This window comes from Pinus tabuliformis, chromosome 9 (genome assembly GCF_031772625.1).
Source record: "Pinus tabuliformis cultivar Carrire ecotype Pingquan chromosome 9, CPIR1, whole genome shotgun sequence".
In the NCBI taxonomy this organism is placed as follows: domain Eukaryota; kingdom Viridiplantae; phylum Streptophyta; class Pinopsida; order Pinales; family Pinaceae; genus Pinus; species Pinus tabuliformis.
The window spans coordinates 1,116,073,288-1,116,083,334 of record NC_142307.1 but is presented as its reverse complement, the minus strand read 5'-3'; positions in this window follow the sequence as shown (position 1 = coordinate 1,116,083,334).

Below are 10,047 nucleotides of genomic sequence, written 5' to 3'. Positions count from 1 at the left end.
AAAATTAATTAACCATGGTCAACCATGCAATATTACATTAATATTAATGGTAATGTTATATTAATGCTACAAAAATGGTTGAAGAGTGTTAAAGGGGTTTACCATGGTTGAAGAGGGCTGACCATTGTTGGTCAAGGGAGACAATAGTTTAACTCAAATGAACATGATCAACAATGATTATAATGATTACCTCAGTTGAAAATGATTGAAAATGACTACCATAGTTGACCTTTGTTGACCATGATTGACAATCATTGTCGTGATTGACTTGCTGAAAAATGTAGCTATGGTCCATCTTCATAATCCTTGATGTATTTATAATACTATGGAAAAACATGAAATAAAAATAAATTTTAAATCAAAACAAAGAAAATTAAAAGAAAGGAAATCAACAAAAACACCTAAAATTAAGATCCTTGAAAATAACTCATACTCACGTAAATAACATATTTACCATAGGTTACTACCCACCATAATTTAAGAAAATATTTGTGTAAAAGGTGGGATAAGGAATAAGATCTAAATAAATATACAATTCCTCTAGCCTGATAGTGGGTCTAGCCACTAACAAGATATTCTATGGAAGATTTCCTTCTGTTAGAACCAATTAAGATGGCCTACCTCTTAGTACACTTATCCTGTTTGGTGATGAAATTGCTTGCTTGCTCCAGCTATCTCCTGTTTCCTTCTTCGAACAACTGAAACAAGTAAAAAACAAAAAACAACAACCATGATAATAGACAAATTGTAATTCAACCTACTTAACAAGTCAAGAAGCATTAAGCCATAAACATGTGAGATGACACATTATGTAGGAAATCAGTCGATAGTTGCATATATATTAAATCAAGAAGAGATTACAACTGTTGTCTTGATGTTGTTGTTCTCCTCCGACAAATCCGAGTTCCCACACACTTCCATTAGCAATCCATGATGGCCTCAACAATGATAGTTTTAAGGCTCTTCCCTTTAGTCTTCACACTAAACAAAATTCACACTTCTCCCTCACACGTAACTAGAGAGCTACAACTATGAATAACTTGTTGATTACTCCAAACTAATTAGCACTAGCACACCAACATTAACACTAGCTTGTGCTTGGGAAAAGGGAGGTTTATATAGTATGAATGGATGGGATATGGTTCCTCTCCTAATGGGAGAAGGTCTTATCTCTTGAGGTAGTTAAATCCTAATAGGGGAAAAGAGCCCAAACTGACATCCTCGACTCCATCTCACCCAACCATTTACCAGACTTCTGTTACGAAGCTTCTACAGCTGGAAGCTTCGGCTCCTTATTTAAAAAGTTTCCAAAAGAGGATCAACGCGACTAGAATAAGGCTCAGTCGCTCCGGTCGGTGCTAGGGAGAGTTATAATCCCTGCATATCAGCGTGAGGAGAATAAGGGTCATTAGCGCCAGTCTTGTAAATTGGGAAAAACAAAAGATTTGTGGGAAATGATGCAAAAGGGAATTGTTCTTCTCATGAAGAGGGACACAATGGGAGTTTCTTCATGAACAGGAAGCATGTAGGGTTCACTGTAGAGGTCCTCTAGGATCATGTAATGGGGAGTACAAGGAAAGTGAAAAAATGTTGTGTAACAGATGCCCCCTAAAGTGTGAAGGCTGAACAAGAGTGAGGGATGAAATTCTTTATGAATGAGTGCGGGGAACTGGAATCTGTTGTCAAAAAACCTGCAAGAAAGTATAGATACATATACATAACTGAAAACTCTGTCAAATGATACATGAATCATGGTACGAACGCATCCATCTAGAGAAATATCAAGCAAAGGGATCCAGGTATGGGCACAACCATCCGATAAAGAGGATCATATCGAAACCAAGGTATGGCTGCAACCATCCAATAATGAGAAGGATCACATATGACAACTCATGGTATGCTCATAGCCACTGATATGAAAGAGACATGTATATCAACATGATCATGTCACATCACCTTGCAACATGGACTTTTGTAATCTGAGCCCAGGCTCTTGCGCCCCAACACAACCCGATCAAAGTACAAATTCTAACATGTGAATAGATGTGTTGACATCGAACATGCTAGAAAATCTCTTGATTACCAGGCGATGATGTTAACTATTAACAAGCGTAAGAGAAACCACCAATAATGACAATGGTCCTCAAGGTACTATTAGTACAATTCATGGAATGTGAATAAAGGAACTGTAGTCGAACACTCGTGTAATCACCCGTTCGAAAGCCAATGATGTGAACTTATCGTTGAGTGTGAAGAACTTGCCATTAGGGCATGCAAGCTCTAAGGTACTGGAAGGGAGTCTCTCGGACAACTTCTTGGATAATGAGCTGAAGTTGATAGGAAGCAACCGTGTCGAAGGAGGGCCATAATGTATCCCACATCATTGACACGAGACAAAGGGATGAAAAATGATTTTGGATGATAGAGAGAATCATGGGTAAGTGTAACTGCAGAAGGAAAACTCTTGAACATATCGACGACACGACTGGAAGTTTGGAAGCTTTTGGATCCATAGGATTGGCGGTCATGATGACGTGGCAGAGATCAAATGGAAGGAAAAAATAAATGACCTAGCCCAGGAAGGTAAATGATGAAGAGGAGGATATCCCAACCCGACACGAAGCAGAAAGTGTCATGTTCAAGAGTGAGCGGCCGACATGACTGATCAAATTTCCAAATTTTCCCCCACCATTTCTGGTAGGTGTGGAGTGATAAAAAGGTGTCTTTTGAACTCCTAATTACTTTCACATTAATTATCAACCCAGGGACGACTTTTTATTCCAAGAGTGTACTCAGTCTGAGGCGGCTATTTACTCAAGAGTAATGTTTTGCAGTATAGTGCTTAAAGTACGAAAGTAAATGAAAGCTGGAAACAAAATCTAATTGGAACAACAAGAAACTGAAATGTTCTAAACTAAATCATTCATTCAAACAACCATCAATCGAGGATACAGTAGCAATAACTCATTCCTCTAGAAATTGATGGAAAGGAAATTAGAGCATGGACCAAAGATCTGGGAGCTAAGCAGCGACTTGCTGACTCACTACAGCTTTAGACCTTCTCTCACACTAAAATAGTAAATGCAAGGAAATGGAATGGCAGACAACAATCAAATAAACTAAGTCTCGCAAGTTAGAACTAAACTTGAACCATACTCACATTCTGCAATAAAATAACAATCTTCTCTTTTAAGGCAAATTGGATGGAATGTACTTTATGGAATAACACTCATTGATGAATTAGCAAGAATCAACCATATGTACACACGACACGCTAATATGGTAATCTGACGATTAAGGTGAATACGACTATGTTTCCAAATAGAATAATATCACTTTTCGGACTCCAATAATTAGGATTTCAAATGAATCCAATAACAGTAATATTCAGTACAAATGCTCGGTAACAGAAACATGCAATCAACTCTGAAAAGATTCACTCATACAATACAGAGTCACTACATAAATTTCCTGAATAAACCATTAATGAATTAATCGTAGCAGAGCATGGAATAGCATATGAAAAAGCATGTCAGATTACCGAGCAATGAAGATAAGCAAACCACGCAGAAATCAAAAGAATATAATATACAGTAGCAGCAACATACTCTACCAGAGGCTGGGCCCTTAGCCACCAGCGAATGCTGCTGGGTTACTTCAGATGAACAGAATGAACAACAATTCCCAAATCATGTATTAGTCATCAAATTGTGGAATCATTACAACAGCAAATGCTTGAGAATTACAGCATGCAACAATCCCTATCCTATCATGGATAATCCACCATCATTCTTCATCATTTTTTTATCATTCTTCCACCATTCGAATTCCCCCTCTCTGATCTCTGTTCTGATTTAAATAAAGAGAGATCAGAGAGTAGTTACAATAAAGATAAGTACAACATGATCTCTTTTACAAAATTGGTTTGCTTCTAACCAATTGATCAACAAGAACAAGGCGAATTTGGCTTTGCAGCTAAGATTTGGAGGACGGCCGCAACCATAAATCTCAGAAAATCGTGCTCAAAGAACCCTGCGTTTCTCTCAGTACAAGCCGAATTTGGGCAAACCGTTCTTTACAAAAGTTAATTGGGCCCGTTCTGGACAAAACCCATGTTCCGGATTTTCCAGATTCTGCTTCATTTGCCCAGAATCTCAACCGCAAAACTGTCACTCCTTATTCCAGCGCATTTCTGAGTTGGCGCTTTTAAAAATCAAATCTTCAATCTGAAAATTATCTTGGAGGCTAAAAATGGTAAATAATGTTATAACCAACTTATTAAACTATCATTGGTAAAATAATTCATAATCATGAATTTATTAGAAATAAAGGAGAATAGATAATATTCATTCATAAGAGCATAAATCATTTATAAAATGGATTTAAATGATAAATTATAACAGATGATATAATAGAGAAGAGTAAAAATGGATGAAATAAGTGTTACAAAGTGGTCATATTCATGGCCCAACATACCCCCACACTCAATATGTTGCATGTCCTCATGCAACGAAAACTGAATATATTGCATGTCTTCATGCAACCCAAAGACAAAATCCCATGTGTTAACCAAGCGATAAAAAATATGTTCATCTCAGCTCATGAAATGGATAGAACAAATGAATTCTTCCTTAATTAATGAATATTCACTTTTAGTAAACTTGATGAAGGCATAACAATTTTTACAATGACATTCAACTATATGTATATATAAAGTTGCAACAAAATATTATATAAGTAACAGCAAACTTCATTAACCATTCTCTCAAAAACTACAAACCAGCTTTTGTTGAAATTTGGCAAGTAGATTTATAATATATGAATGCCTTTATGATCCAAAAATCGGACTGTTTTGATGCACGGATCATGAGATATAAACAAAATAGCTGTAGGTGAGAGTGCATGATTTCCAAAATTTTATGAACCAATTTATCTTGAAATTATCCAGGTATGTGTATTTTAATAGTATGTCTGTGTTTCCTAGAGATCACAAGAATTGAGTTCATAGTTTTTTAAAAATATTATGGAAATCAATTTCTACACTGAAATTGTATGCCTTAAATGAGAAAGAAAATAGAAAACATCCATCATGCGTAGCAATTCCTCCCCCTCTTTGAAAAATTAGCATGCCCTCATGCGAGGCTAGAAAACAAAGAGAGGTGGTTGCTACCAGCTGTTGAATTCTATGCTTGGTGTAAAACAACATGAAATAAGGGAGGTTTTGAGAATGAATAAGAATAGCAATGGATGATAAAGAATATGAATGACATGGTCATAAGAAAGAAATGAAGGAACACTCCCCCATACTCGGAAATGATATGCTGCTGAAAAATGGGAAGTGGTAAAAACTATGAAAGGAAGGATGGTAAATAATGCTCAAAATGGATGTTCAGTAAATTCTCCTAAATTCGTAATAAATCAGAAAATTATGCTATTTTACCTCAAGTTTTACCTCCAAAAGAAAAATGTGGAATGACATATATGTATTGACAGTTGGTGAAGCTGATGTAGGCAAAGTTGGTGCTGAAAGTGATGTAAAAGGTGGAATCCAGGTAAGCACATAATGTCTGAAGAGTTGTTCATGTTCGCAAGTTGCTCGAGCCGCTTCTGTTAGTTGCAATAGTGTGGGCATGCTGTGAATAGAATTTCCCCTGCATACTTGTTGTTCTCCTGTAAACAAATCATACTTGTGCATACAATGTTCTTGAATCCATAGTGTTGGTTTTGAATAGCAACAGATAAAATGCATGCAAAAATGTCAATTAGAAAAACTTATCAAATCAACAAGTTATGGCAAAGTGTAGTAATCATATCACATGCAATCCCATAAGGTATACATTCCCCCCCTCCAATTGGAAAATGGGTTCCATAACCATAAAGCATATGAGAGGGGTGGTGCGGATGGCAAGGCAATGGAATGAACAATATATCAGTGAAGCAGAGTACACTTATCAATGATAGGACGGTGAAAAGTATGGTTATATTGAGAGCAAAGTGTGTAAAGATAGTTATGAATAAGAGATAGGATGCTTTGGATTGATGATAGTTTATACAAAACGAAAAAGGACAACAATATGCTAAAAAGATGCTTTGCTGATGGTATTCTAGCTGAAAATGATGTGATTGATCATAAAACAATTTCTCATGCATAAAGGTTCAAAACAGGGAAAAGGTTAAGGAAATAACTTCTCTGATAAAAAGAAAAATAAGAAAAGGGTATTATAATAATAATTGACGATAAGATATAACTTCAATACCATAAGTAGAGCCGCTGCTGCCAGCAGGCGTTCATAGCCTCGGCAGGGTTGCTTTTTAACCCATATGAGCCAGGATCCTCAATTTATAAATGGGGAGTTACAGTGCTGTTCTACAGAAGAGATCAGTGTGCTGGCGTGGTAACCAGATAATCACACTGCCATTCACTGGGATGTAGCAAAAGTGATCAGGCCGGCTCGTGATGAGACCTCCTGTTCCAAGGATAATTTGGCTATCCAATGGATCATAACCCTGGTGTGGTGGCCATAATGGGAATGTCACTTTCTTACAACCTTATGAACATGGTAGGCTGGCTCGTAATGAGACCCCCTATCCTCCATCTGCGAACAAAATTTTGTTATTATTACACATTTTTATGATAAAAAGAGGGAGGCTCAGTACTCCTTAAGAGCAGGGATGGTGGAAGAAGTTGAACATGTCAATAGAAAAAAATATACCCATAATCTCATTTATTACAGACAGAGAAGATTATAACCATGTAGGATGGAACCAGCATGGTATTAAGATGATCAATCAGGATCATGTACAGCAGAAAACAATGCAGTAAAGTAATATATAAATAATTGTATCCCTTTTGAGAAGAATCTATCATTAATGAGCTGTCCTGTTAAAAATCATAACGTGAATGATATTAACTCGCTTCAATAGAATCCATAATTCTTGTCTTCATAAAAGTAGTGTACTTCATGCCATAAAAGAGAATCAGTAAAATGTGGTTGAGATGAATTAGGAATAATCCCACAAAAGGAAGAAAGGGTTGCTCTCGAAAATACTCCCAAAGTGTTGCTTTTTTGAATGAACAGCAAAAACAGTCAAAAAGTGGTGTTCCTTGTAGGGAACAACAAAGGAAATGCACACAAAAAAAACAAAAATACACACAAAAAAGCGTGAAAATGCAAATGCCGTTCCTTTGGAAAAATGAACAGCAAAAACTAAAAGTGTCGTTCCTTTTAGAAAAGGAACAGCAAAAATGAAAAGTGTCGAAGTGTTGTCCCTTTCGAAAAGGAACAGCAAAATGTGAAAGTACAGAAGTGCTGTTCCATTCAAAAAGGAACAGCAAAAACGTGAAAGTGCAGAAGTGTTGTTCCATTTCGAAAAGGAACAGCAAAACGTGAAAGTGCAGAAGTGTTGTTCCATTTCGAAAAGGAACAGCAAAACGTGAAAGTGCAGAAGTGCTGTTCCATTTCGAAAAGGAACAGCAAAACGCAAAAGTGCAGAAGTGCTGTTCCATTCGAAAAGGAACAGCAAAACGTGAAAGTGCAGAAATGCTGTTCCATTTCGAAAAGGAACAGCAAAAACGTGAAAGTGCAGAAGTGCTGTTCCATTTCGAAAAGGAACAACAAAACGTGAAAGTGCAGAAGTGCTGTTCCATTTCGAAAAGGAACAACAAAACGTGAAAGTGCAGAAATTCTGTTCCATTTCGAAAAGGAACAGCAAAACGTGAAAGTGCAGAAGTTCTGTTCCATTTCGAAAAGGAACAGCAAAAACGTGAAAGTGCAGAAGTGCTGTTCCATTTCGAAAAGGAACAGCAAAAACGTGAAAGTGCAGAAGTGCTGTTCCATTTCGAAAAGGAACAGCAAAAACGTGAAAGTGCAGAAGTGCTGTTCCATTTCGAAAAGGAACAGCAAAACGTGAAAGTGCAGAAGTGTTGTTCCATTTCGAAAAGGAACAGCAAAACGTGAAAGTGCAGAAGTGCTGTTCCATTTCGAAAAGGAACAGCAAAACGTGAAAGTGCAGAAGTGCTGTTCCATTTCGAAAAGGAACAGCAAAAACGTGAAAGTGCAGAAGTGCTGTTCCATTTCGAAAAGGAACAGCAAAAACGTGAAAGTGCAGAAGTGCTGTTCCATTTCGAAAAGGAACAGCAAAAACGTGAAAGTGCAGAAGTGCTGTTCCATTTCGAAAAGGAACAGCAAAACGTGAAAGTGCAGAAGTGTTGTTCCATTTCGAAAAGGAACAGCAAAATGTGAAAGTGCAAAAGTGCTGTTCCATTTCGAAAAGGAACAACAAAACGTGAAAGTGCAGAAGTGTTGTTCCATTTCGAAAAGGAACAGCAAAAACGTGAAAGTGCAGAAGTGCTGTTCCATTCGAAAAAGGAACAGCAAAACGTGAAAGTGCAGAAGTGTTGTTCCATTTCGAAAAGGAACAGCAAAAACGTGAAAGTGCAGAAGTGCTGTTCCATTTTGAAAAGGAACAACAAAATGTGAAAAAGGAACAGCAAAATGAGTCGTGGAAAAGGAACGGCAAAATGAACCATGAAAAAGGAACAACAAAATGAATTGCTGACCAAAAGGTGTTGTTCCTTTGGAAAAGGAACAGTAAAACGAAATTGTTGTCCCTTTGAAAAAGGAACAGCAGAAACGACAGAAGTGCACACAAACGCTGTCCCTTCAGAAAAGGAACAGCAAAATGCACAAGCATGAAATGCAAGCACGCAAAGAATGAATTAGCTGTTCACTGTATTGAAGCTGAGGATGGGTCACAGTTTGAATGAAGCAACACCTGAAATATAAAATATAAAAGAAATTAGAAAAGAAACAACGTTTTATTTAAAAACAATATGTAAATAACTAAATTAAGTTACAACAGCTATGATATTATGTAAAAAAAAATGATCTTTTTAAAAAAATGTTTTGGCAGCAGTGACAAGACATGAATCTTCAAATCGAAATCAATTCTTCATTTGTTCTATTATGAATCCGTTGGGTAATGAGTTGGATGAAATTCCTTTGTTTCATTTAAAATTTCTTTTGAAAAATCACTCGTCCATAAATTGACCTTCTTTATTTTCCAGGACCTGCAAAAAACGAGTGTCTACCTGCAATAAAACATTAAATCATGGAGAAAGAGAGGTGATCGGGCTACCCTAATCCAAGAATTATGCAAAAAACAACAAGTAGTTACCCTGTATAACAAATCCATTGAGAAAATAACAAAGTAAAATTTATCTATCACTTGCGGGAGAGCAATGGCCAATCATGCTAACCTGCAGTGTTTTAATCACAACTTCTTTGTTTTTTGTCGAAATTGAGTGATTCCAAAGAAAAATGAGAGCTAATTCAAAGGGTTATCTCCAGTAGCAACAGGTTTTAAAAATTCAATGCTATGATATGTCAAATTTGTTTAGAACATCCTGCATAATAGAGTCATTTTCGATTACCCAATCTAGACCAACGATTGATATTTCCAGCATATATTCTTCGTTTGATGTCCGATTCAAATGATTCAAATTGGAAATGAAAGTAGATTCATTTATTTATCTCTAATAGAAATAGGTTTTGAAGAAAATAAGAATTGATAGGTCAAATACTGTAAGGAACAACTAGAAAGACATAGTTTTAAGAGTGCTGATTTACAATAGACAGTCAATATTTTGATCATAACTTCCCCATACGATATCGAAAATGAGTGATTCAAATTGCATTATAAACTAGATTCATAGGGGAATCTACCATAGAAACAGGTTTTAAAAATATGGTCATTTAGGCCTCCAAAAATTGACTGTCCCAACTCTGTTCCTGAGCTGCCCGCTAGATATCCGGTCAATGTTTTGGTTCTAACTTTTTCGTTTCAAATCCAAATTGAGTGGTTCAAATTGAGTTAGAAAGTAGACATCAAGGGCTACCTAGGGTAGAAACAGGTTTTAAAAATATTTACTTTTGGTCCCTCAAAACATGACTGTCCCGACTGTTTTTGCAGAAATTCCATCAAGCCCACAAGCCAAAAAAATATGATATTCAAGCATTTTTTCAAATTGGTGATAAAAGTTAATAT